At 59.3% G+C, this 27,488-nt stretch overlaps 1 protein-coding gene across 4 annotated transcripts in view; it reads left to right on the top strand.

Annotated features, from left to right (window-relative positions):
- The first annotated feature begins 397 nt into the window (after positions 1 to 397).
- Positions 398 to 27,488, top strand: part of HDAC4 (histone deacetylase 4) — a 288,003-nt gene continuing 260,912 nt past the window's right edge. For 2 of the 4 annotated variants that reach the window (XM_086720108.1, XM_086720107.1), the window contains exon 1: positions 401 to 638. The gene's annotated coding sequence lies outside the window, so the exon portion shown is untranslated. Of the gene's footprint in view, positions 639 to 27,488 lie in introns of all 4 variants that reach the window. The other 2 variants (XM_086720110.1, XM_086720109.1) reach the window with 2 other exon arrangements.

Here is a 27,488-nt window from a genome sequence, read left to right as displayed (position 1 = left end):
AGCGGTTGGCCGCCGCGGGACGAGGGGCGGGAGCACACGGGGCGGTACCCGGGGCCCCAGTGGACCAATGGAAGGACGGCCGGGCGGCCGGGGAGGGCGGTCGGAGGGCGGGGCCGAACCGTAATTGACGAGCTCTTCGTTAGAAATCGGGCAGAAGGGAGGGGCCCGGGAGGGGAGGTGATGCAAGGCTGGCGCAGCCAATGGCTGCAGAGCCGCCGGCTGGGGGGCGGGGCCGGGGCGGCTGACGGGCGTCGGGCGGGACCTATCAGCGCCCGGCTCCGTGCTGGAGGGGGGAGCGGCATCATGGTTCAACGTGGGTCAATTTTTTGTGAATGAGGAGGGGAGGTTGTGGGGCCGCCGCCGCGGAGCACCGTCCCCGCCGCCGCCCGCGCCCGAGCCCGCGCGCCCGCCCGCGCCGCCGCCGCCGCCTCAGCAGCCTGGGCCCGGCGCGCCGCGGCCGCGTCCTCGCTGTCGCCGCCGCCCGAGCGCCCGCCCGCCCGCCGCCGGCGGTGGTGGTGGTGGTGGTGGTGGTGGTGGTGGTGGTGGTGGTGGTGGTGGCGGCGCAGGCTGAGGAGATGCGGCTCGGAGCGCCCGCGCGGGGCTAGAGCGCCCGCCCCGCCGCCGCCGCCGCCGCCGCGGTAAGCGCAGCCCCGGCCCGGCCCCGGCCCGCGGGCCATTGTCCGCCCCCCCGTCCGCCCCCCCCTCCCAGCCCGCGGGCCGCCGGCCCCACGCCCCCCGCCGCCGCCGGCCCGGCAGGTGGACGCCCGGGTCCGCTCCCCGGCCCGGCCCGGCCCCGACCCCGTGCGCCAGGCCGCGCGTGGCGCCCAGCCCGTGGGTTTTCCGGAGCGGGCGCCGGAGCCGGGCCGCCGAGGCCGGGCCAGGACGGCCGGCTGGCCTCCGGGGGGTGGGGTGGGGTGGGGAGCACGCGCGGGGCGCCCGCCCAGGCCGAGCCCGCGGCAGGTGGGCCGGGGGCGCCCGGAGCCGGGCGGGCGCCGTTTATGTAACTTTGTCCAGGGCTGTGAGTTTGCAGAAAAACGTCCCTCCCCGGGGCTCGCGGCGCGGGTGCCCCGGTCCGTGACGGGAGGGGTGGGGGTGCTGCCCGCGACCCCGGGAGGGTGCCCGCAGGATTTCCACGGGCCGAGCTGTGGCCCGGTCCTGCCCAGATGGTGGGAGCCGCGTTTCCCCGCGTTGCAAAAACACACCGCGGGATTATGAGCAAATTATCTCGTATTTACATTTAACGTTGAAATATTTGACACTGTTACAGCACGAGACCGTGCGTATCAGTTGGAAAGGCCGGGGGTGGAACCCAGTGTACTCATTTAATGCACATCAAAAATTTGTAATAACTCGCAGCAGCTGATATGAGTGTTTTCTTTATTGCATGTTGTAAATTGACCTGCTGTGACACAATTTTCAAATAAAGCGTTGCAGAAATTAAACTTAAGTTATTTTAAAACTAATGACTTTCTTAACTAAATCTTAATTGCATTACTGTAGAGACCTACCTAATTGCTTGCTGAGGGCGGCTCTGCCCTCGGTGAGGGAGGAAGGGGCCTGGGCAGTTAGTTTGCTTCCTCTCTTTTCTCCACTCAGGCTTTTCTGTTTATTCCCACAAACCACCTAAGCATGGAAGGCCTGGGAGTAAACATGTAAACAGCCCTCACCCAGCGCCAGCCCGGCAAGATCGGGGCAACGCTGGTGGGTTTGCACCTTGGCCTGGTTTCACTTTTTCTTTTGCAATACGATCGAGGTTGCCTGGAGTTTTAATTGCTTCTGGTAATTCCGTGCATTATGTTAGGGATCGTCCTATGAAACTGATGTGATTTCAGAATTGAGCCAGGAAAGGTGGCGGTTAGTGGGGATCGGGGAGAGGAAGAGGCATTGAATTAGGAAAACTCAGCTGCTTGTACACAAATATACACTACAGCAATTACAAAGCAACAAAAGTTATTGCAGAATTTTGCGGTAACTATGGCAACACAATTACTCCATTATAATTGGAAATGCAAAATGCCACCGTGCTAGAGAAGTTTCATCAGAATGGAGTTTTGGATATCAAAAATAGGCGAGATTTAATTTTTTTTTTTTTCCCAGGTAGCTCCTGAGAAATCTAAGATCTGTGTTCAATTGTCTATTTTTAACGCTGATCCAGCTTTCCCAGATACTCTACTCCCTTGGATCTGTGGCATCTTTCCCCAGAATTCACATTTGTGTGGGAGGGAAGTATTTTCCTGCCTTAAAACCACACACCCTGACACATTGTAAGACTTGTATAGCTTTCTGTGTTCTGGGCTTTTATTTTAAAGATCAAATACCTTCGTAAGGAGAGCAGTAATCAATCAGAAGAGAAGCAGATTTATGCAGCAGGGAGATGTAACACTGCCCTCTTTAGGGTTAGTCCTTTCTCCTGCAAGCTGGCAGCGGGAGTGCCTCTGGGGGAGCCCCGGGGGGCAGAGGGGGGGGGGATGACTGTGGACTACTGTAGGCCTCGGGACCAAGGACAGATGTGGCCTAAGCAGCCCTGAGCCAGAATGTTCTGTGGTCAGCAGCGTCACAGCCATGCAGAATCAAACTCCACATGCCATGTTCTCCGAGGCCTCAGGGGCGGTTAGGGCAGCAACGTCGACAGAGCAACACGGCACCCTGTCCGCGTGCAGCTGGGGCGGCCGAACTCGCCTTTGCGCGGTCAGAGACCTGCTTTATAAGGGTGCCCCTCTTGGTGTTTACCAGGGGCACTCTAGTTCTGGAAGTTTCCAGAACACGTTGTGGGGTTGCTGCTGTTTAATTTCGTTATAACTTTCCTTTTAACTGCTGCCTATTTATGCCCAGTAATCGACTTCCATTTTCCAGCTTCATTGTGAGGCTTCAATGCAGCATGAATGGCTTTGAATTTCTCATCCTTTGATGTTGGGGGTGGCACCAGGGCAAAGGCGACTTTGTGCAGTCTTAATTGCCGGAGCAGAAGAAGCATTTCATCACTCCTGTAGAATCCGTCCATACCGTTCTCTATTGAAAACGGCTGGGCTTTCATCACGCAGAAGCTGCCCCGGGTACGAGATTAATACCTGATGCAGGGAGCGAGGGAGACGCACAGAATGAGAGGCAGCTGCTGGCCCAGAGGCCGCGGGCGACGGGCTGTGGCCAGGCTCGGGCTCCTGGACCCGAATCGGTGCCTGCAGCTGGGGGTCTGGGCCGGCCCGGCCCGGCCTCGGTGTGTGGAGGCCTCAGCTTCGGCCCACGCTCTGCGGCCTGGGAGGCCGGGCCTGAGCCCCCTGCCCCATCGGGTTGGGGCAGGCGTCAAGTCGGGAGGGGTTTTTGTTTCAATCTCAGACAGTCTGCATGGGTTCGAGGCTGTTGTCGGGCTTGACCTTAGGGGAGGGTGTAGCGTCCTTTGGTTTAAGTCAGACGGAGGGCTCCCTGTCAAAATTGATGCTCCATTTTAACAGACCTTTGCAACATATGTTACCAGAGCGTTTCCTTTGGGGGGAAAAATGTCCTGAAGGAAGATCTGTGAGTTCTCTTCCTAGGATCAGTTTTCTCTTCTCGGGGTCTGTTTAGGGGTGCGGGGTGGGCTGTGGCATCCGTGGCCGCTTGAATGCCTTTTCTGGTGTGCCTCGTCCTGCATTTCCTGGAAAAGAAATGGTCCAGGGCCCTCCACAGGTGACCTCTCCTTGGGATCCTCCATGTAACATCGGGGACAGATCATCTGCCTCAGTGGATGCGGAACCCAGAATGTTTCCTAGTGAGGAGATCCGAACACTAGCGATTGTGGCGTAGCCCGCTAGCTAACATGTAACAAGCCCGTGTTGTAAAGGACCCCTCCTCATGACGCGGTTCCCCTGTACCCGTTTCGCAGAGGAGGAAACGGAGCATCTGGTCCCCGTGGCTGAATCAGGTCCCAGATGCCGATTCCTTCTTCCCTTCCATGCCTCTGCTTCCAGGCCAGCGATGGTCTTGAGGCTGGAGTTCAGCGTTGTCGAGGCTTTGGGGAAGACATGGCCTCTGTGAGAAGATGACAGTTTGGGGTATCTTTTGGGTTCAGTGGGGTGTCGACTGTTGCTGGAGCGGCTGTCGCTGACACCTGAGTTTCGGTAGGGTCTGGGAAGTAATTCTGGCTTTCTCGTGCTGTCTGCTGGTGTGTGTGTGTGTGTGTGTGTGTGTGTGTGTGTGTGTGTGTGGCATTGTAGGACTGGAAGGGATCTTTTAAAAAAAATTTTTTTAACATTTATTTATTATCGAGGGACAGAGAGACAGAGCGTGAGCATGGGAGGGGCAGAGAGAGAGAGAGGGAGACACAGAATCGGAAGCAAGCTCCAGGCTCCGAGCCGTCAGCACAGAGCCCGGCGTGGGGCTCAAACTCACAAACCGCGAGATCATGACCTGAGCCGCAGTCGGACGCTCGACCGACTGAGCCACCCAGGACTGGAAGGGATCTTAACAGTCTTGTTAGCTGGTGTCGGGTATAGCCCATGCTTAAGATCTTCTGAGCCTGCCTGGGGGCTGGTGAGGATAACAGAGAACACCCCGTGTTCCACATCCATTCCAACCAATGCACTTCGGCCTTAACTGTTTTGTCGGCAGGATTGCCTTGGAAGATTTTATTGGAAGAAAGCATTTGAAAGATCAAAAACTCTGAACTACTAATGTAATCTATCCTTATCGTAACACCACGCCAGAAACCTTCAAGAGAAAATGTTGACAGATAGAACCGCGTGAGAATGGAAGAAAATTCTTTTTGGCAAAAGATTCCGTAAGTGAGGTTAAGAGACAACAAGAGAAAAAAAAATACATAACAAGATGTGCCTACATGAGCTTAATAGCCACCATGTAAAGAATTGTTGCAAACCAGTATGAGCATCTCTATTGTGAGATGTGCAAAGCCTATAAATGATACAAATTACAGTAGCTAATGTAGAAAGCTTAGCTTTATCAACAGAGAATTTTAGGTGAAAGATTTCATTTATGCCCATCATATCAGCGAAGGTTGTTTGATAACACCCCCTTGGTGGTGATAACAATAATTCCTATCTTACAAGGTTTTTGTGAAATCGAAATAAGTTATTATGTGGAAATTGCTCAGAATAGGGCTTGGTACACAGTAAGCACAATACAAGTGTTGGTTGTCGTTACTATTTGTTCTCTGGAGAGCAAACTGATTACTTAATTACTCTCCAGAAAAGTTGGTGAGTCGAAAACTTAAATGGTCATGTTTCTGATCCCAGCAATTCTGTTTGTCGGGACTGTTGATTCTTAGGAAAGAACGTGAGAAGTACTTAGGTGTCCAGATGTGTGCGGGAGATCTTTTGTCCGTTGTTCATAAAGGCGATACTTCTTAAAAACATTTCAGTATTTTCTTCCCTGGAATGTGCGTGCACGGGCTCACACGTCAGAAGCGTGCAGTGTGTTAAGGAAGCAGGTCCTGAGCAGTACTCAGGGTATCTATCTATCCATCTATCTATCTGTCTTTCTTTCTTAACTACCTGGGTCTCTAAAGTGATGATGGCGGTCCTCTGGGGTGTCAGGGAAATGTCCTGTGAGGGACTCTCGTTGACTTTTCGTAAATGTTGGTGTTGTATACGTGTTTGCTCCAAGCATGCGTTACTTTTTAATAGTAATACTTTTTTTTTTTTTTATCCCTGCTATTTCCACTGGTGAAAAAAACGCTCTTCAGCTTGATTATTTATAAAGGAGAAAAACCAGGTCCTTGGGAAGTTGATAAATATGCTTAGCATTAGAAGAATTTAGGGGATTTGGTTCTCCGACTCGCCTGCAAGCTCTCCTCTCGGGGAGCTGGCCTCCTGGGTCTGGGCTGTTCTGGCACAGTCCGTATGCTGTACGTGGTATCCTCAGTGGTCTCTACCGAGAGTAGGCCTGTACCATTCCTTCCCTTCTGCAAGACCCTGTTATGGCCTCCCCTTGTTCTCGGGATCCTGGAAGGCCCGCCTGACCCTGGCCTCTGTTTTCCCTGCCGCATCTGGTAGCACCTGTCCTGTTCCCTGAGCTTCGGTCTTTTTACCTGCTTTGCTTCGCAAGCCCCCTTCGACCTGGAGACTGTCCACACCGTTGCTGGCCCTTGGCACTACGTTCCCTCGTCTCCCTCTTCCTCAACCCTCATCCGTGCGAGGAACTGTGACACGTAAGCCCAGCATCCTTTTTTAAAAAAAAAAAATTTATTAAAAAAACTTCCTTAATGTTTATTTATGTTTGAGAGAGAGAGACAGAGCATGAGCTGGGGAGGGGCAGAGAGAGGGAGACACAGAATCCAAAGCGGGCTCCAAGCTCTGAGCTGTCAGCACAGAGCCCGGTGCGGGGCTCGAACTCACGGACCGCGAGATCACGACCTGAGCCGAAGTCGGACGCTTAACCGACTGAGCCCCCGGGCGCCCCAGCCCAGCATCCTTTTGATTCCTTGCTGACAGGGTCCAGCGGTGGAATTTCAGTAGCTCGTTGGGCCAATGGCGGTTTGGTGTTCTCTCTTCTTACTAGCTGGGGGCTCCAGGGGCTTGAGGGGCTCCGAGGGCCGCATGCCTGCTGCGTGTGCCCAGTCCTGGTGGTGGAGTTGCTCCATGAGGGAGTGGGGGAGCGGCTGAACAGGGGGCACGGCGTCGGCCTGGGTGGAGAGCCTGGTCGGGGACCGGTCTTCAGGCCTCGCGGCATCTCTGCTTCTGCCCGTGCTCTGGAATCGCCCGCTTCCTCCCGGCCTCAGTCTGGAAACTGCTTGGTCCTGATTTGGAGATGACATACTTTTAAGTGGACACCATAAACACGAGTCAAGTGGATTCTGGCGACGCGGCGAAGTGGCACATGGGGCCGCCGTGTGGGGCCAAGGCCTGTGCGCACAGCCCGTCCCCGGCCGGGTCCGGGGCTCCGGTGTCCCAGAGGGCGAGCCGCGGCTTTTATTAATGACACTTCGCCGTTTGTCTCATGTCGGAATTAATGGCATTATTTAAGTCATTTCTTACCTAACCTCATAATTTTAGTATGATACCCTAATACGAGCCTGTGTGTAAACGTCTTGTGGTCTGCTCCGTTTAGAGCGGTGGATGTTAGGCTGTGTTAGTTTACTATTGTTTACGAAGTACTCCGTCCGCGTGAGTCAAGTGCTTTTGTTGGACTGAAGTTTGAGCCTGAGACAATAAATCAGTTCTTACGGCCGACCGCCCGAGCTGGCCTTCCAAGTGGGGGTGCCACTCAGGCGGGGACCCGGCCGTGTGTTCCCGCAGAAGCGGCGTCATCTGGCGTCTGCCGTGCTGTTGCCGGAGCGGGTCTATTTCAGACTTTGGAAGAGAAGATTCTGTGGTCCCCGCCCCCCCCCCCCCCCCCACCCCAGGCCCTCTTTGCTGGGGGTGTGGCGGCGATGTTGTGGTTGGGAGCTTGTTCCCTACAAGTTTCCAACGGGTCAGTTATTATCTTACAGGTGCTCAGCCTGCCCCCACCCCGAGAACGGGCGTCCCTCACAGGGGTGGCGACGCACTGTGACCGCTCCTTGCCTTGGGGGGCCTCGGGGGCAGATACAGAGGCCCCCCGACTTGACCAGGAAGCCCCGGCCTCTGCTGCACAAGCTTAGACGTCGGTGGGGACAGGAGGAAGAGGGGGCGAGCACACACAGGTACACCGGGGCGTGGGAAGCTGGGGTCACTGGGGGCCAGTGGGTGCAGAGCCTGAGCCCGGTGAGCCAGAGCCGGAGTTGTGGGGCCACGGTGGCCCGCTCTGGGGGCTCCGAGGCCGGAGCGTGTGAGGAAGGGCCAGCTGGACAGACCAGGGGGCTTGTCCCCACAAAGGGCGGTCTGCTTGTACCTAATTGGGGAATCGGGGTTTCTGCGTGCCTCTCCGTTCTGGTTCCTGCGAGGTGCCGTGTGTCTGGCTTCTCTTGGTCTAACCTGGTGGAGGCAACGCGGTTGGGGAAGCGGTGTGTGTGGGACCTGCCACAAAGCCCCCCGGGTGGCCTGCTGGCCCCGTGTGCTCCCAGCTCACACTACGGGGGCGCGGGAGGGCCTTCCCTCCTGCATCCAGTGTCACTGAGAGGACTTTTCTGGGTCCAGGACTCTTTAGAGTAGTCGTGAGGGCCCAAGCTCGGTGGGAAGCCAATGAAGAGAACATTCTGGAAGGGACCTGAGCCAGCCTCTAATCCAGCTGTCGGTTTCGTATGTGGGGACTCAAAAGCCAACTCTGAGCTCCACCTGGCCCCCTGCAGGTTCTTTTTCCACAGGTACTGTGTCCTCAGAGTGTCCCGGCCCAAAGCAGGGCCCCGGCAGGTGGACAGATCACGGCGGGGGTTGCAGGCCCTTCCGGGCTGGCTTTGGAGGCTCTCCCCCTTAGACGTGCTGTTCCAGCCCCACCGGGGCCGAGGGGTTGGAGCGTTCTGGTGAGCCTAGCCCCCACTTCCCCTTTGGGGCCGTGGACGCCTAGAGGAGGTGAAGTCGCCCGGTGACTCTGCGGGGCCAGGGCGTGCAGTTGGGGTGGTGACCGGTGTGCGTGTGAGGGCGGTGGCCCTCAGCCAGCGTGGGCCTTCAGAGCGAGTCATGAGGAGCCGTTGGGGAAGCCGTGGTGCCTGAAGGCCCACTCTGCTCTCAAAGTCCTGCATGGTGCTGCCCTGGGAAGGCTCTGGGTGGCTCCGGTCCCCGTTCCTTGGAAAGCCTCGCTTTGCCAGCACAAGGGGCCGTGTCATCATTCCCTCCTCAGCCACCGGACTGGAGGGACGCATTGAAGGACGCGTCCCTGGACCCCTCGCTTCTTTCCTCCGCCCCGGTGAGTTCTTTGTCTGAAGTTCATCGTTGTCCTTGCACTTCGAGCACGCGGCTGGTTTTGCAGCCGCCCACACGCGTGCCCTGTGGCCAGCCTGGCCCGCGGTCCGCCTGCGACACCCACCTGCCGCGCACTCCTACGCACCCTGAGGAGGCGTGGGCCGGCCGCGGGGACCCCCAGCCGAGGAGCGCCCACTCCCCTCCCGGCCCTGACGGGAGAGTTGACTTCTGGGGACCTGGGGTTACAAACAGCACTGTGAAGTGTGCCCCCGGCTCCTTCCCCAGATCAGAGCGCCCTTCTGTGCGGGCGTGGGTAACGTCCGTGCACGCGTGTGGTGCGTTTTGGGGAAGCTGTCGTTTTCACAATTCTTGGCGTTAAGTAGCAGCCGGGGCTGCGCTCTGGCGTCGGGCGCTTGAGTCCCAGGGCTCCTCCAATGGACTCTTCCAGGTGCGGGCGGGGGTGCCAGCTCCATTTCTGTGGTGCCCGTGGGCCTGCGGTGTGCGGGAGGGATTTCCGCAGGTGTAGACGTGTTGTTTTCTGCGGGCAGACGTGGGTGTCGGGTCAGACCCGGGTCGGGATCTCCGCTTCGCTGTGGTGACCGTGTTGCCTGGTCTCCACGAGTCGGAGGTGCCGGCTGTAGGCGGGAGGCCGAAGGGGCTGCTGCGGGGTCGGGGAGCCTGTGCCTACGGCTCGGCCCTTCTCCCCCGACCTCCACCAAGGGGGGGGTTGGTGACTTTGGTGTCCCTTACGTCACTTCAGGGCCCCCTGAGGTCCCCGTGCCGGCTCAGGGCATCTCTGCCTGTGTCGGCTGAGGTCACGGCAGGGTGAGCGCCTCCCCGGAGGACCTCAGTCACGTGTGGGAGCCAGTCGTCTGTCCGGGTCTCCGCAGGTGCTGTCTCTTAGCCTACAGAGCTCTTGCCCTTGACCGCTCACAGCACCCTGCACACAGCACGCCCGACACCGGCAGCTCCGAGGGCGCCGCTGTGCGCGTCAGGGACCCGGAGGGCCTTCTGCTGTCGCACACGGGGCTTGGGGCATGGCGGCGGCTGTCCCGCTGCGCCTGGGCCTCGCCCACGGTGTGCCTCGTCCCCGGGCCAGTGGTGCCAAGGTCCCCAGCCCCGAGGGTGATCCGTGAACATAAGTGATGGACACCTCATGCCAGGATTTCACCGTCCGTGATGCTTGCTGGCGTTCTGGAAAAGGGAGCAGCCCCAGGGCCACCCGGGTGCGTGTTCAAGTCCCGTTGGGGGTCGGCCCCGTCTCCGCTTCTCTTTGCTGTTCCACGTGACATGTCAGCTACAGGACTGGGTATCCCTCCCCTCCTGCCTCCGTGCTGCTGTGCTCTCCGATGACCCTCTGCTGCGGGCTGGCGGCTCGAGGGGACCTGTGTGGCCTGGGTACGGAGGTCCGGGCGGAGGGGCTGCGGGTGTGGGGCGTGGGGAGCAGGGGACGGTGGTGAAGAGCTTGGCGGCTGGGTACTTCTGGTGCCCTGTGGGCACAGCCTTCTGTAGGTGGGACCGCGGTGGCCTTGTTGTAGGACCAGGTAGCCTGTGGTGAAGAGAGGAGCACGGAAACAGGAGACCAGATTATGTCCTCTCGGGGATTACGGGAAAGGCCGTTTGAGGGATTCTCGGGAGTAGCTCTCAGCCTTGAGCAGGAAGATGTTTCCGGCAGTTGGCCGTCACGTGGGATCTCTCCACGGTGGATCCACGGAGCACCGTGTGCTGCAGGGAACGGATTGACTTGCTTTCCCGGGAAGTCAGGTGAAGGGCTGGCAGGGTTCAGGCAGGGCTTGATCCAGCTCCTCCGCCTCGTCCTCAAGACGGGCTCGTTCTTTCCCCTGCTTGGGAGCGTCCGTTCCCTCCTGAGAGGGGCCTGTGAGCTGCTCTCGGAGCTGCAGGCACACTGGGTCACGCCCCCGGGAAAGAGTGTGTTTATCCCAGCAAAGTCTTGGATCCCTTCTGCTTGCTGTGGCTGAGGTCGCTTGTCCACCTCCGAACGGTCACTGGCCGTGGGTATGGGCCGCACGGAGGGGCTCGGCCTCTTCCGGAAGCGGGTTGGGGAGTCAGCTTCGCTTGTGTGGAAATCGCCGTGGTTGGAAGGAAGGGGAGAGGGGCGGGTGCTGAAGAGGGACCTGGTGGACAGCAGCCGCCAAGGAGCGCCCTGCCCTCTGCAGCCCTAGCAGCAGTTCCAGAACAGCCTTCTGTGGGGGTCACGGGGGTCGAAGGGCTCAGCAGGGTCCAGAAACGAGGCGCCGACCAGGACCGCCGTGGCAGCGGCCGCTGGGGCACACCGGGTGTACCCCGGGCACCGGAAGTCCGGGGCATGTGGCTAGAGCTGGCCTGTTGGCAAGGTGGGTAGGGGGGATGGGAGTTCATCAGGGAGATTCCTCGACTCTGGCCCTCCACCGGCTGACCTGCTGGACCCGCCACCCCTGGGGGGGCCCTGGGAGTGGGGACAGTGGAGCCACAAGATGGCAGGGGCCGGGCCTCCTGATGCCTGTCGAAGGACTGACCCCCTGCCCTCAGGGGAGTGTTCCCGGGCAACCCGGGAGGACCAAGGCAGGTATCTGAGAACGCTCTGGAAGGCGTTGAACCCGTGTCAGCTCTCCTGCCCAGCACAGAGGCGGGCACACGCTGAGGGTGTCCTTGAGAAGGCAGAGGGTGAGTCCTGCCTGCTGTGGCACACTCGGGCCTGGTGGTTCCTGGAGAGCCCCTCCGATCGCATCCGCCTCCCTGCAGGCAAGGGGTCCACGCAGAGAGCGAGCTTTGGCATCAGGTGGATGTGTCGCAAAATCCCCCTTCACATCCCTCCCACCGTGTAAGCGGCCAGATATCCAGCTTCCCTGTGCCTCAGTCTTCCCATCAGCAAAGTGGGCGTGAGGGGCTCCGCTGGGGAGGACTGTTGTCATGATCAAGCGACGTTCCGAGGCCAGTGGCCTCTATGGGTTGGGAAGGACGCCCGGCTGCATCCCACGGTATTTCTTCAGCGCCGGGCACCGCAGTGTTATTCAGTGTCATCCGTGGGTCCTCTCCGCCTCACTTCCTCCCAGCTGACGGTAGAGGAGGCAGGGTGGTGGGACGGTGGGCAGCTTGGGTTCGAGCCAGGCAGCGCCGAGCCCAGGCCTCTTTCCTTACACACTACCAGGAGCGCACAGCACAGCTGTCTGCCCCTCGGGCAGAGGCGCAGGGCTCGCTGTGCGGTGCGCTTCTGGGTCGGAAAAGCAGTAGCAAGGGCCCGGCATTGTGAAAAGGGGGCCGGGTGTGCGTCCTGGCTGGCCGTGTTCAAGCTGCACCCTGGCCGTTGCCGGGTGCGCCCAGGTCTGCTTTCCGTCTGCACAGTCAGCACATCGAGCCCCTGGCCTGGCTGAGCTGCGGGGATTAGCCGAGGGGTGCCCTGACGGCCCGGGGGCCTCGGCCTGGCTCCAGTCGAAGCCCCTGCTCCTGCTGACAGAAAGCTGGGCCTTGTCAGCTCCCCAGGTGGGGAAGGGTCCCGCCCCAGGAGGTTTTACTGCCGTGGCAGGTGCACCCTCTCCCGGCTGTCCTGTTGGTGGTGACGGGCCCTGTGGTCAGGTGCACAGCTGGGTCACGTGTGGTGGAACTGAGCTTGGAGGAGGCAGTTGTCCGGGGCGCGGGGGGGGGGGGGGGGAGTGGGACACCCGGTGCGGCCCCTGCTTGTGGCCACGCTGGCTCCTGAGGGCAGGGCAGCTGCGCCCGAGGTGGCCTCCTCCTGGCCCTTTGTCACCAGTGCCCCGTCTTCCCTCTCTTCAGCTCACGGTCAAGTTCTGGGATGTATGGCCCCGGTGCGTGCGCCCCGGCCCCGTGCACATGCCCACATAACGTGTGCACGTGTGGGCACGCCCATAGACACACGTACGTGTACTTGTGTGTGCGGAGGCACGCACACACACGGGGGCACGTGTGAAGTCTGAGAGTCTGGCTCCTCTCGTGATTCCCGTGGACGGAATTCCGCCGCTCACCTCGGGCCGCCCACCCCTTAGCGAGGAACGGCAGAGCTTCTGGAACGGTGGTGCAATGAGGTCCTCCCTCCACAGCGTGCTGTCCTCACCCCCTTGCCCAGCCCTGAGCACGCTCACGATTTCCATCCTCGGCAGCCCGGCTTGCTCAGGCAGGGGCTGCGTGCTCGGGACCGTAGCTGTGCACGCAGGAGTTTTCCTGGTAAAGGGGCTTGGGGTCCTTTTGGGCCGGGCTCTCCCTCTTCTAGACTTGATGGGTGCTTCTTAAGGGGGTCCAGCGGTTACCCCTGGAGCCACCCGCTTTCCCCTTTTCTGGGGCCGGGCGCCCGCGTGCTCCCGTCGATGGCTCCTGGCTCTCGGTCAGCGAGTGCCCTGGCCCCTGAGGCCTCCAGCTGCCCCGGGCACCCACAGGAGCCGCTTCCCGGGGCCACACTCGTCTGGAGCCTTTCCAGGGCACGGTGCCCCTTTGTCCACACCAGCCGGTGAGGCCTGGAGGGGTGGCGCGGGGCCCGCTCGGAGCTAGGATTCTTGCCTGGCTGTGGCAGTGGCCCCCTCGCCTGTGGTCCCCGCCCTGTCCTCGCTGTGCCTCCGTTCCTCGTTCTCCCAGCATTTGGCCCTCCACGCCGGGGCCCTAGACCGCCACCCTGAAGCGTGCTCCCTGGGACCCTTGCCTCTTTTGCCTGCCTCCTGACCTCATCAGCCTTCTCCTCGCCATGTCACGGCACACCTGCGTGGTGGTCACGGCTCCCCGTTCCCGAATAAAACTCGGTCCTGTGCCTCACCCGTGGGGCTCTAGGGCTGGGTCCAGCTTCCGTTCCCCACATTCCACCATCTGTGACCTTTTCCCGGCCGCGTGGACCTGCCTCGACCTCGTTTCCTGGGCTTTCCTGCCCTCGGCCTTTATGAATGCCCGCGTCAGGCTTGCTTGGGTTCCCAGGACAGCGGCAGGAGACTGCCTCTTTTGGGTGGCTGGGCGGCTCCCTTTTGATTCGGTACAGAGAAGGTGCATTCGTGACCTCCTGCTGTCTCTGAGCCTGACCCTCGTCTCTCCTGGACTCTGTCCTCTTCCCGCCTTGTAATGAATAACAGATGAGGCGGCCACGGTTAGGGGCTCCCGAGTCCTGCCTTTGTCATGCCGTCCTCTGGAAGTCCCCAGGGGCGAAACCAATAGAATCGGGCACTGTCTCTGAGCCTTGGCCCCAAGGCTGGGCTGTGCAAGGCGGGGCTCTTTCCTGGGCTTGAGGTTGAGACGTAAGGAAGCAGGTGGTGTCTGTGGCCACCCGTCCCCACGTTCCCAGGGCCTGTCTCTGCCCCCAGTTCCTCCCACTGTAGGGCTGGGCTGCGAGTGCCGAGCTCACGGCTGGAGCCCCCATCCTTCGGCTCTTGTCCCCAGCAGCTCACCCCCTGTGCCGAGGAAAGACCGTTTTCTTAGCTCTCCATGGCGCGGACAAGGTTGGGAGGCCTCAGGCTACGGGAAACTGAGGTTCAGAGTCTCTCCCAAAAGGGCCCTGGGCCTGTGACCACACCAGGCCCACGAAAGACTGGGCAAGAGAGCCGAGGTACCTGTGCGAGTAGGAGGGGGTCCAGAAGAGGCCTTTCCCTCGGACGCCCGCCCCGTGATGTGCACCGAGCGCCCACACCGCCGTCTCCTGCGCCCGGGCCGCGAGGAGATGCTGAGAGCAGCTCCAGGTTCCTTGACCCACAGGCTAATGTACTTGGGAGTTTTGTGGAAGCTGCAGAATGTTAAACTGTTGTGCAGCTAGGCCCCACCGTTTTCCTGACTTTGCACGGCAGCGGGGGACACCCGTGTTCCTCTTTTTTCCCCGGGGTGTTCCTGGCTCCCCGATCAGAAAGGTGGAGGCGGGCCACGCCCTGTCACTCGGAGTGAATGCTCAGATGATCACGCGGTTCGCCTTCCGGTGGCCTCCCCAGCCGGGGTCCCCTTCCCAGTTTCCTCCCTGCCACGGGGCGGCTCTGTCCTTGCCTCCTCTGCGCTCCTCAGGCTAGCATGGCCTTCGGGTGTTGGGGTGGGGGGGGCGGCAGTGGATGCCGGAACTGAATCCGAGTCCTTGTGGGGTTACTTTACTTGCCACGGAAAGGAATGGGCAGCGGTCAGCCGGCAAACTTTCGGCGTGCTGGATTTGGAAAACGAACTTTTGCTTGTTCCTTCCCCGTGGACACGTCTGGGTTCTCAGAGGCGCCAGCCGTGGAGGCACCTGTTCTGGCCGAGGGGTGAAGAGACCGGCCCTGGCCTCTCCTCCCGTCCCGGCCCTGCCCGGTGCCATCAGGCCCGTTCTCCGAGCCGGGCTCGCTCTCCCAGCTGCCAGCGCGAGTCTCCCTCCTACGGATTCCAGACCCCCAGACGTCAGACCTCTGAGCTGCGGTGTGCGGGACCGGCCCGACCCGTGCCCGCACCTTCACCGCAAGAAGAGGGGTTTCGGAGCAGCGAGGGCAGCGGGGGTGCTCCGCGAGGCGGGCACCGGGACGGCCACGGGGAGCGGCCGTGTCTTCCTGGGCACCGGACTGGCCTGAAGGGAGAGAAACCAGTGAGCCGGACGGTTAGTGAGGTTCGGAGCCGCGGGAGTAAAACGCAAACGGGCCCGTGGCTGTGCCACGCAGCAGGGGCGCACGCCTCACCTGGGTCTGCGGGTGAGCCGCGAGCTGGCACGGCAGAGCTCCGGCCTGGCCCTGCCCGTGGGAACACTGGTTCTCCCCACCGTGGGGGAGACCCCCTGCCCGGGGCCCTCCGCGCTCAAGCCCGCCTCCGACCCGTAGCGATGAGAGCCCCGTGGCCAGTCTCTCGGGTGGCCGATCTCGGCCGCTGCGGAGGGGTCCCGCGGTTGCAGATCAGAGAGGCGTCTCGCGCCAAGCCTTGCTCTCGGGTTGCCTGAGAGCTTCGGAGCACAGCGCTCCCGATCTCGGTACCGGGAAGGGAACCGAATGGGGAGAATGGATCAGCTCTACAAACAAGCGGTTACTGTAATTAGGGAAAATACTAATGACTTAATCCGCAGCAGCACGTTTTATGACTGCCTTGATGAGGAGAGACAGGCTGGGTATCACACACATGCGGGCAAATAAATCCGGTGATTCTGCTGTTCATTTAAAAAACGGTATTTCCGGCTTTTGCAGAGACAGTTTAATAATTAGGGTGCCTAATTTTAATCTGCTAACGTGGGTGCGCGCCCTGCCTCGCTTGGGAAGCCAGCTGCTGTCGGTGTGGTTCTGTGTAGTTGATTGCCGCGGGGAGCCAGGGATCAGGGGACCTCAGGTAAAGTCAGGCTGTCGCCTGGTGGGGCGGTGTGAGCTCTGCGGCACTCGGGTCGTCCCTCGGGTCTGGTCTGCCCGGGGGCCGGGTGCCTGGGGACCGGTTTGGTGCCCAGTGAGCCTCTGTCAGCTGACGGAGCCTGTGTCACAGGGGACCGGGCGGTGGCTACGTGACCGCCCCTTCGGCCCGAGTCCTGCACGCGGGAGGCCACTGCAGGGGTCGTCACCCAGGGCGGCTTTGATGTCGCTAGTGAGGCTCTTGTCCTCAAGTGCAGAATACTTTTAGGACGAAAGTAAGCGACCACGTGACATGCATCTGGCCCGAGATGGGTTTGTTTCCGCTGCCCAGAGATAGAGCTCGAGCAGTAATATTGAAACCACTCAGGGTCAAGTTACATACCTCATTTACCAGGTTGGGGTGAAGAAATGGAATCAGTTTTCATTTGTGTTTTTCGCATGTGAATGAAGCGTACCTTATTCTCTCTCTTTCTTTTCATTTCCCTTTCAGGTTTGAAAAATGGGTTTCCATCCCCCAGAACTTGCATTTTCCTGGCTAGACTGTGTTTTGCATGCAGATGTAGTTAGAGACAACAAAGAGGCATGTTTGTGTGGTAGTGACTGCATAAAAAAGAAAGGGTGCTGCTGAATTGGAAATCGCACGTTCAGAATCTGCTAACACCAAGCGCGAGTCGTTTGTCCCCGGCCCAGCCGGCTAGCTGCGCACTTCATTGTCCTGATGGAGGGAGGCAGGCCCTTGACCGCGGCCGTCGCCCGAGCATTGCCTGCTGGTCACGTGCTCACTCGTTGCAGATGCACTTCCCACGTCCTGATGGGGGTGCGGGTGGGGGCTTGGGCCAGTCCCTTCCCGCCGTTTTCTTGGGCGATGGGGACACGAGTGTCTGTTTGCTTTGCCGTAACCCGGAGGTGCCGCTGACCGGGCACCGCCGGCTCGTAGTAAGTGCCCGCTGTGCTCTGGGAAGTCAGCCGGTGCGTTTCCTTATTTTCGCAAACGGATTGTGAGGCTCAGGGGAGAAGTCCACTCAGCACGCGCGGCTGCGAAGTTGGGGACAAAGAAGGGAAATATGCCATGCGGTAAACCGCTGGGGCAGTTCACTGAATTTGTGTGCGTGTGTATCTAGCTCCCAAAAGAGATCTTCATTTTTAACTGCGGTAGGAAGCACGTAACTTAAAATTTGCCATCTTAACCGCTTTTCTGTGCGCAGCTCCGTGGCACCGAGTGCGCTCTCCTTGGTGTGCAGCGGATCTCCGGAACTTTTTCCTCTCCTGAAACCGAACCTTCGTACCCATTAGACGTCACTTCTGGTTAAAGACCGGTGGCTCTTGTTGTTCTGTCGTTTGCCACCTGTGGGGGAGGAGATGGGAAGAGACAAACACTTGTGTATGTGATAATTATACATCTTTGCGAGTATATAAAACGTACGTGTACACGTAAGTACGACACGTGAAATACCGCGTTGCGTATAGAAAGCACAACCCACTGTGTACGATGTATCATTAGCGTCATACTGTCTAATACGTTAAGTGTGCACGTGCACGTGTGTGCACGTATGTGCTCATGCTTAACTCACGGGGAGCCCTTGGAGAATGTCGTCAGGCCTTCTGCAGCCTGTTCCTTCCAGTTACCGTGTTCCACGTTCCCAAGCCTGACCGTGTCATTCCCTTTCCCTAAGGGACGTGGCTCGCGGGCCACAGATTGGCCCGTGCCGCCTCCCCGAGCCCACCTGTCTTCCTGCAGCACCTGCCAGACTGGCCGGAACCCTTCTCCTACAGCAGTTGCTCTGTAACCGGGAGGGGGCTTAGCTGACTGCACCCCGGCCCTCAACCATCGGCGCCCTGGTTCACGGGCTGAACTTTGCTCACGGACGTGATCGCGCTGAGGCAGGGCTTCTGGTCCAAGGCACAGAGGACCCTGCAGTTTCCAGTGGCAGGGGCGACTGAGGGTCCCTGTGGTAGAGGGGAACCCCGGGGAAGGGCAGCACCCAGCCTGGGGGCTCAGCACGGCTACGTGGCGTTACGGCCAAGGCTGGGGGGCTGGGCGGAGGAGGGAGAGTGTTCTGGATGGAGAGGTAGTGGAGTGGAGTCGGGTGGCCCGACAGCTGGTGGGCGCAGGCTGGCTCCGGCTTTGTCCCGTGGGCCACGGGGAGCAGGGCCCTGAGGGACTGTCTCTGGGGGTGCAGAGGAGTGCAGGGCGGGGGCGGGGGCTGGCCCCGAAGTTTAGGAACCACGAGGAGGCCTGGAGCACCAGACAAGTGTCAGGGTGGGCAGGTCCGGGGTGCGTGGGGACCTGCTGAGGGGAACGGCGTTTGAGGACTTGTCCGTGGATAATCACCAGCCTGTCTGTTGTCAGTGCGTCCTGTCTTTGTCCCCGGATGTGGCCGCTTGTGTGTCTCCGGTGCTCCCACGCCTGCCGTGGACCCCAGGACTTGCACGAGCTCCTCCTTCCTGGTCGGCCAAGCCCCCTTTGCCCCAGCTGGCCGGGGAGCAGGGGCACTGGCACGTGAAGACGCGGCTGCACTTAGCAGATGGCCTTCAAGCCGTGTCCATGGCGCGGACACTGGTGGGGCAGTGCTCCCTGGTGACGTCTTCCTGGGCTTGACGGAGACGGGGGTGGAATGGGACGTTTGGAGGAAGAATCTTCGGTACCCTAGGCCACCCTCACCCTGGCCGTGGTCCAGCGACAGATGCCCCGGGCCAGGCCGAAGGGTCCTGTGAGTGCCCCCGGCTGCGGTGTCCGGTGTGGCGGCCCAGCCTGTGAGGACGCGGTCCCTGTCCCAGAGGAGCTGACTGGGAATGACCCCCCCCCCCCACCTTCTCCGTAAAAGCCTCTGCTACGAAGCCTCTGGTCTGTGAGGCGCTGGTGCTTTCTCACTGCCGTCATGGTGCCGGAACATTCTGCCTGGGCTTATTCGTGGAGCTGGGTTCCACAGGGGTCCCCCCCCCCCACCCCGCACCCTGGTCTGCACTGTCACGTTTGTGACAGCAACACAGTACTCCCTTGCTGTCTGCTGGGGTTTCCTCCAGGTTTCTGGAGGCATCGTTGGCAAAAAGGATTGTACATACTTAAAGCGTACAGCGTGCTGATTTGACGCAGGTTGTGAAATGATCCCACGTTGGTTAATCCCTAAAGACGTCCCTGCCCCCACACGACGCTCAGGACCCGCTCTCTGCAATCTCCCGTGCACAGCGCAGTGTTACTACACGTCGTGCCCGTGCTGTGCGTCGGGCCCGTCCCATCACGGGAAGGGTGTGCTTTTGACCAACACCTCCAGGGGCCCCCGCCCCAGCCCCTGCCTGCTGGTTTTCTTTAACTGTCCCCCAGGCGTGGTCACTCGGGTCGGAGCGGACAAGTATCAGGGTCCGAGCTGGACGGGGCGATTGGGGGCAGAGGAGTGGCACCTGGGCCCTGATCTCTGTCTGGTCGTGGCTGGTGGGCGTTAACCATCTCGGCCTGGCCCACGGGGTGCAGCGGCTTCTGGGGGCAGGTCCCGGGCGTGGCCGGGAGGCGAGTGGCGGTGCCGCAGATGGAATGCCACGTCATCGCCCACGGCGGACACGTGCTTTAGGGCCACGGCAGTCATCAGAGCGTACCTCCTGCTTCATGGCCTGGTGACGGTCCAGAGCACTGTCTAGAGGGTTCTGCCGAGGGGGCCGCGACCAGACAGCGCCTTCCTGGGGGCAGCGGGGGTGGGGTACCGGTGCCCAGCATTTGCCAGCCCTGCTCTAGGGTGAATGCAGTACGTGCCGAAGCTTGTGGGAACAGCACGTGTGAGTCGTTGGGGGGGGGGGGGGGGGGCGGGCTGTGAAGGTGACAACAATGTGACCTGCAAGGGGGGGGCGAACCCCGGACACGCGTCCTCTTCTCTGACACTCCCTCCCCGAGGGTTGGGCCGCGTCTGGGCCGGATGACGGTGCCCGCAGTGCAGGTGGTGGTAACTGGCGAGAGGTGGGGCCTCCTGGGGACCCGCATCTGCTTGGTGGCGGGGCCTCCAGACCCCTCTGACCTCCAGATGCCGCTGTGGAAACACCTGCTAAAAACCCCTTGTGGTGCCGGTGGTGGGGGGGTGCAGCCCACAGCGCCCTCCCCCTTGTAATCTTCTGGATGAGACCTCTCCTCCGTCAGGCTGTTTGGAAGCTCGTGTTGACGTGAATGTTTGGAGTTGCCTGTGGGTGGGTGAGGGTGTGGGAGGAGGGGCGGGCAGCTGTGAGGATAGGTGGTCTGCCTGCTCCCGGGGCGTGTCGCTGCCTCCTGTCTCCCCGGGCAGTGGTGCCCGGCCTGGCTGTTAGGACAAGCGGTGAGTGGCCTGGCCCAGGACACCAGGCACAGGGCGGGCGTTCGGGGAACGTTTCGAGGAAAAACAGGCGGAAGGGTGGGGTCGGGCCCGGTGGGGAGCTCAGAGACGGGGTTCTGCCGCCCCCTGGTCAGCGCCGGTCCCCGCGGCCTTCCTCTCACACCTGTGGGTGCCCCTCCCGGGCCTGGGTCCCGGGCCTACAGCCCCCGGCCCCCTCCTGCGTGGCCGCTCTGTCCCGCTCACCGCGTGGGTGGCCGTGCCCCCAACACACCGGTGGCCCTCACACCCTGCGCTCCTCGCCGACGGCTCAGCCCTCCCAGGTCTCTGTTCGTGCCTGCGACCACAGGTCCCCCAGTGCGGGTCCAGCTCGCGTCCTTCCCGGCCGCGGACTCGGGTCTTCAGCCGCCCTCCGGATCTCTCCCCTTGGGTTCCCACGGACGCCACACGCTTCCTTCTTCGGCCCTGAGCCCACCACCTCTTCCTGCCCTCCCCCCCAGATCCTTACGGGCGGCCCCCTGCCTTCATCCGCACTGCGATCTGGTCCAGGGTTCCTGATTCAAAACGACTTCCCTTCCGAGCCGCGAGGCCGGTGCGGCAAAGGCGCAGGAGTCCTCTGCCCGCGCAGGGCGCTTGCACATGCCAGGTGCTGGCCGGGCGCTTGCCGAGGCCTCTGAGCGCTGGGGCCGCCTCCCCCTCCCCTTCCCCCCTCTGGGGTTTTTCGCTTGTTTTCGCCCTGGTCCCTCCTTTAGCGAGACTGGGGACGGGGTGGTCCCATGAGACCCGCGCGCGGGCTTGGCGCGCTGGGTCCCCGACAGCACGGCCTTCGAAGCCCAGGCCTCCGTCTGTACTGGCCTTCAAAGCCCTGCCCTGCCTCTACCGGCCACGCCAGGCCAGCCGGGTCGCCAGGCCAGCCAGGTCTCCTGTGCTGGGCTGCTCGTGTGTGAGTGAGGGCACGCGTTTGCTTGTGGGCGCGGGGGTGCATCTGCGCGTATCGTTGTGTGAGGGAGCGTGCGTGAGTGCGGTCAGTGCATCGAGCAGGCTTATGAGTGGGCGCACTTGCGAGCGTGACTGAGCGCGTGCATGTAGTCGCGTGCGCGCACATCATCGAGTGGCTGAGTGTACTTTTGTGACTGCGTGTCAGCGTGCGTGTGTCCCCGCTCCGAGCGTGTGTGTTTGGGCGTATGGGTGAGTGTGTCTGTGAGCGTGCACGCGTGCACGCACCTGTGCAGGGCCCGGCGGCAACGGCAGGTGGGCCCTGGTGGCCGGGGGTGGGTCGGGACTCAGGCCGATGTCGGCACAGACGCGGGGGCGGGGGCGGAGAGCGGGGGCTGGCGCTGGCGGGCACGCCGAGGGTGCCCTGGGGTCCGGTGGCTTTGTGGGAGGCCCCGCCGGGGACAGCGGCTGCTCAGGCCGGGGTGGGGGGGGAGCGGCCCACACCACAGCTGTTGTCACTTACCCAGTTAGGAGACCGCGCTGTGTCGACAGTCCTGGAGACGCCGATGATGTATTTGGCTGTCTGTAACCCATCCCGACGGTGGTTTTGAAGCGATACCTTGGGAGAACGGGACCTCAGGCGAGCGATGCAGACCGGTCCCCAGGACGAGGGAAGAGCCCGAGAGCAGCGGGACTTGCCTGGCCCTTGAGGCCCTGCGGGCACCTGGCCTCCCCGCTAGGCGTCCGGCCGGGAGGCAGATACGGCCGTGGCGGTCCCCAGGATGGCTGTGAACAGCCGGCCACGGTGTCACCTGAGCGTGGCCAGCCCCAGACAGCTGCGCTTGCTGCCTTGGGCGCCTGATCTTCTGGTTCAGACGTTTCCAGAACGTCGGTGTGTTCCCGACGGGGCTGGCGGCGGGGGCGGCGGGAGGGGTCCTCCTTTCCCCTTCACCCTCTGGATGGCTGTTGGTGTCGTATCTCCGCTCTTGAAATCCCTTTCCCTGTGTGGCCCCTGGGGCAGATCGGGATTCTGCTCCGGACCTGCTGGTCACGGGTTTCCAGAGCAGGATGGGGGGCTTGTCTGGTGACACGCGTGGCCTGCCAGATCGTTTTCCAAGAGCAGGGGATGGCAGTGACGAATGGGGTGGCACCGGGACTCTGTCCCCCGGGGGACGTGGGAAGCGCGCCCGAGAAGGACGCGATGGTGCTGGGGGCAGGTGCTGTCGGGCCCGAGCCTTCTCCCCTCCGGGACGCCCTCTGCTTTCGAGGTCGTGACTTAGGCTGTGTTTTATCAAAGGCTAACCACAGTCCTCCGCGTGTCCTCTGGCAACAGCCGCAGGCCCACCGAGAAGGGACACGTCCGTCCCCGGCGTGCCTCGCTCTCTGATGCCTCGATCTGGCAACAGCAGGTACTAACAGGTGCCTGTACGGTGGATGCCCTGAGAGAAAGCAGAGGTTGACTGTTATTCTGTGTCTTCATTGTCCGTGGCACTTTCTCTTTCTTTTTTAAAAATAAAAACAGCTTTGTTTTTTCCCTTCTGATAAAAATGCTCCCTCCAAACAAATAGCTTCGACGATAAGTAAGTTCAGAAAGCGGGAGTTTAAGGCACCCTCCTCTGCCCTGACAGTCACGGTCCTGGGGAATGAAGCCTGCCTGGAGGCGCTCACTGGAAGCTCCCGGTGAGAGGCCAGGGCGCCCGGCAAGGCCACCGCGTGGCTAGGGCCCCGGGCATCATCTGACTGCAGCGCGGCCGCTGGGCTGGTGGTGCTGACCCTGGCGGTCGGCGTGGACTTGGGAATGACCGGGGTGACTGGGCCCCCTGCCCTTGGAGACGGTTGCGTCTGACTCAGAGTGGGTTCCCTTGCTTTGAAAAGTCCAGAGGATTCGGGGTTTGGGAAAGCCCCCTCCAGATACAGATACCTCGCCTGTGGGAGACAAGGACGTGCTGCCTGCCTGAAACCCTGTCTCGGGCTTTGTGGGGACCTTGCACAGCCCCGAGGCACCGGCAGAGGAGGACTGTGCACCGGGACCGTGCAGGCCAGTAAAGGAGAGGCCGGCCTGGGGTGACCAGTGGAGTGTCAGTGTCCCTCTTCCCTTAGGTGCCAGACACCCTGCCCCCTCACCCTGCCCCCTCCCCTCGGGGACCTCACTCTCCAGCCAGAAGGAAGCCCGTGGGGCCGCTGGCCGAGCCTGTCCACTTCAGCCCTAGCAAGCAGGTCGGTCTGCCTTGGGGAGACCACGTCCACGTACAGAGTTGGGGGGTGGTATGCACCAGGTGGGGTTCTGCTGTGGAGTGTGGGGCCGCCCACGATCTCCCGTGCCCTCCATCTCGGCTCCCCAAATCCGGCCCCGGCTGAGGGCCTTCGTCTCTGCTGGCTCCCATCTCTTGTATCCGACACCTAGAAACGCAGACCTTCTCCTGAGGGAGAGTGTTGGGGATACGTCTGCAGGGCAGAAGTCTGGTCTCAGGATCCCTTTATGTCCTGGAAAATTAGCGGGGACCCCAGAGAGCGGTTGTTTAAATGGCGTATGTCTATTGATACCTAGGGTATTAGAAACTGCCACAGAAATTACAAAAACATCCATTTCAAACTGAACCCATTACAGGGTAATATGACAGCGTATTTTTAATGAAAATGATTATTATGTAAAACAAAAAACATAGAAGAGAGGCATCATTTAGCATTTTTGCCCGTTTCTGTAATGTCTGGCTTGGTGGAAGACAGCTGGATTCCCATATCCGGCTCTAACATTTAATCTGTTATGATTTCTGGAACATTCCACCGTACACCCTTGAGGGAAGAAGAGGGAGAAGGGCAGACAGCATCTTAGTGTTACTATGAAAGCAATTTGGGCTTCTCAGACCCCCTGTGTGGGTCTGGGGGGTCCCTCAGGACCTGGTACCACTCTTTGACCATCCACTTTTAGAAAAAGTGGTTTCTTTGTGGTTGAGGGAAGGATAACAAGGAGGTTCAGCCTTTTATTAATGGGAGCCGACCAGGCATTTGGTTGACAGGAGTCTACTGTCACCGAGCTGTTTCTCATTCTCGTGTGACCGTTGGTGGTGGCAGGTTCCTGGCTTGTTGGTGAAGTGAGGTGTCCTTGCGTTTATGGCGGTGACAGTGGAAAGGTTAGGCTGCCTGTCGCCTGCCCCGGGGGGTCCCGTGTACGCCCCGCCCTGAGTCCTGCTTTCCTGCGGGGGTGGAAGCCATCTGCCTGGGGCACCCTGGCCTCGGCCGTCTCACGTGCCTTCACGGCCCTTGGACGTGAAATGATCCCCTAATTCTGGGGCCCCCTGCCAGAATTTTTTCCTCCAAAATTATTCAGCAGCTACAGGAAACAAGTATTATCTGGAAGCTTTATCCATTTGAACCCTTAATCTAAAGAGTTTATTTTATCAAGAAGTCTATACGTGTTAAAACGAAGATATGGGGGGCGCCTGGGTGGCTCAGTCAGTTAAGCGTCTGACTTTGGTTCAGGTCATGATCTCACAGTTCGGGAGTTCGAGCCCCATGTCGGGCTCTGTGCCGACAGCTCGGAGCCCGGAGTCTGCTTCGGATTCTGTGTCTCCCTCACTGTCTACCCCTCCCCTGCTCACACTCTGTCTCTCTCTGTCTCCAAAATAAATAAAGATAAAAAAAAATTAAAAAAAAACTAAGATATGGTTATTTATCACAAAAAAAAATAAAAAAAAAAACTAAGATATGGTTATTTATCACAAAATAGACGTAGCCATCTGGGAAAAGGATCCAGAGGGCTGAGAGGCTGCTTTCCTTTATATTTGAGAGAGAGAGAGAGAACGAGAACGAGAACACAAGTGGGGGGAGGGGCAGAGAGAGAGGGAGACACAGAATCTGAAGCTGTCAGCACAGAGCCCGACGCGGGGCTCGAACCCACGAACCGTGAGATCGTGATCTGAGCCTAAGTCGGATGCTCAACTGACGGAGCCTCTTGGGCGCCCCATAGGCTATTTTCTTTTGTAGACAGAATCGGGTGTTGTATTGTTCCTGATAGGTAGTTGTTCTGTGTATGCTTGAGTTACTATGTGACTGTGTGCATGAACACGTGCGTGTGTGTGCAAGTGTGAGTTCACCAGTGTGTGTGTGCACGAGCAGGTGCTCGTGTGCACATACATGTGTGCTTGTGTGTGTGCAACTGTGTGTTTGTGTGTACGAGTGTGTGCTTGTGTACGCAGGTGCCCTTGTGAGCTCGAGTGTGTGTTTGGGTGAGACCCCGATGACCTGGCGGTGCTCGCTGGCAGTGTTTCTGCCTTGATTGTGCCTCAGGCCATGATCCCAGGGTCGTGGGATCGAGCCCCGCATCGTGGAGCACGCTTAAGGTTCTTGCTCCCTCCTTCTGCCCTTCCCTCACTCGTGCCCTTTCTTCTCTCTCTCTCTCTCAAAAAAAGAAAATAATAAATTATTTCTGGATGTTTTTCCTGCCTGATACCCTGACCTGGGGTCTCCGTGGGACTTCCGTACATTCCGTCAGCTTGAATTGCCCATCCTGTACTTGTGTCATCAGGATGAGTCCCTGTCCCGTTTCTGTGAGGTTTAATTGTCTCAGGAAGGGGTAATTTGGCAAATACTTCCTGTGTATGTGCTGATTGTAAGAACATAGTAGCAAGAACCGTAAAATATCTGTCCACTGGCCAGAAGATCTAAGTACGATAGTCCGAATGGAATGGGTATTATTTTGGATCTTTCTTTGCTGCAAGGTGGTCTTTGAGTAGCTGACGCTCCCTCTGGCCGCCCAGCCAGAAGGGTTCAGGTGTGTGAATTTCTCACTGATCTTCACTTGGTTTAGGAAGCAACGTGACCCGTACCTGTATAAGCCCCCCTTCCTCCTTCCACTTGCTTCCCGACCACTTACTCCCAAGGGCAAGTGTCTTGTCTTCTAACAGCACAGAGTGGTTCTGCCTGCTTCCAAGTTGTATACACATGGAAGCACGCAGCCTGTCCTCCAGTGTGTCTGTTGGCTCTTTGCCCAGCATTGTTCGTGTGATTCATCTGTGTTGTGCGCATAGGTGGAGTTTGCTCTCGTCTACCTGTTCTAAGTTGGATTATGTCACAATTTATCCATTCTGCTGTGGATGGACTTTTGGGAGGTTTCCAGGCTTTGGCCATCACAGACAGGCTGCTGTGTCCTTTTTGTGTGCATTTCTGTTGGGTATGCACGTAGGAGTGGCTCTGCCGGGGAACAGGTAATATCACTAAGCTGTTTCCCCTCGTCGTGGTGCGTCCACACCCTCGTGGCTGATATGAGAGCTCCAGTCCTTCCACATCCTTGCCAACACTTGGTTCTGCACGGCTTTTAAGTTTTAGCCATTTGTAATATGCCCTCGCGGCTTTAACTTGCATTTCCCTGTGATCACAGATGCCGAGCACTTCTTTATATGGCGATTGGCCACTTGGAATCCTCTTTTGTAAAAGTGTCTGTTCATATCTCTTGCCCATTTTTTATCTGGGTCGTCTGCCTTTCTCTGAATGATGTATACAAGTTATTAATAGATCATGGACACCAGCCCTTTGTTGGATGTGTGCGTTGGGCAGATGATCCTCTGCTCTCTGGGTTGCCTTTTTCTTCCTCTGCTGGTCTTTGGATAAATGGAAGTTCTTAATTTTGACGCAGTGAAATGTATCATTTTCTTTCCTTTATTGTCAGTTTCTTTAAACGTGTTTTTTAAAGATCAATTAAAAAAATCTTTGTCTACTTGCAGATAATTTTCTTTGTTGTCTTTTAGGCTAGGCCTTGTCTGACCCGGAGCTAATATCCATGGCGGGGTGCTGCCTGGGTCCTGGCTCTTTTCTGTTTCCATGTACTTAGCAGGAGCCCAAGCCTCGTCCGCGGAAAGATCCCATTTCCCTGTGGATTTGGAGTGCAGCCTTTGCCGTAATCATGTTACTATCTTTGTGTCAGTCTGTTCTAGAATATTTTGTTCCTTGTTTTACCTGTTCTTATACGAGCACCTTAATTACATTAGGTTTATAGTAAATCTGGGTCTTGAGTAGTTTAATTCCTCTGTATCTGTCTTTTCCTTCAGGCGTGCTGTTCCATGTCCTTTGTACTTCCATGTAAAAATTAAAATACACTCGTCCAGTTTCAAGAAAATTCTGGTGGGATTGAGATTGCATTGACCACCACTCGGTCTGGGGATGTGGACGTCGTAGCCACAACCGTCTCCCGGTCCACGTGTGTGGTGTGCGTTTGTTGAGATCTGAGATCTCGCGTTTGATGTTCCATAGCTTAGCGG

Source organism: Puma concolor, chromosome C1, assembly GCF_028749965.1.
Source record: "Puma concolor isolate L17-30 chromosome C1, mPumCon1.1.hap2, whole genome shotgun sequence".
Classification (NCBI taxonomy): Eukaryota; Metazoa; Chordata; class Mammalia; order Carnivora; family Felidae; genus Puma; species Puma concolor.
Note: the sequence above shows the minus strand (reverse complement) of the source record. Positions and strands in the feature narration are given on the sequence as shown.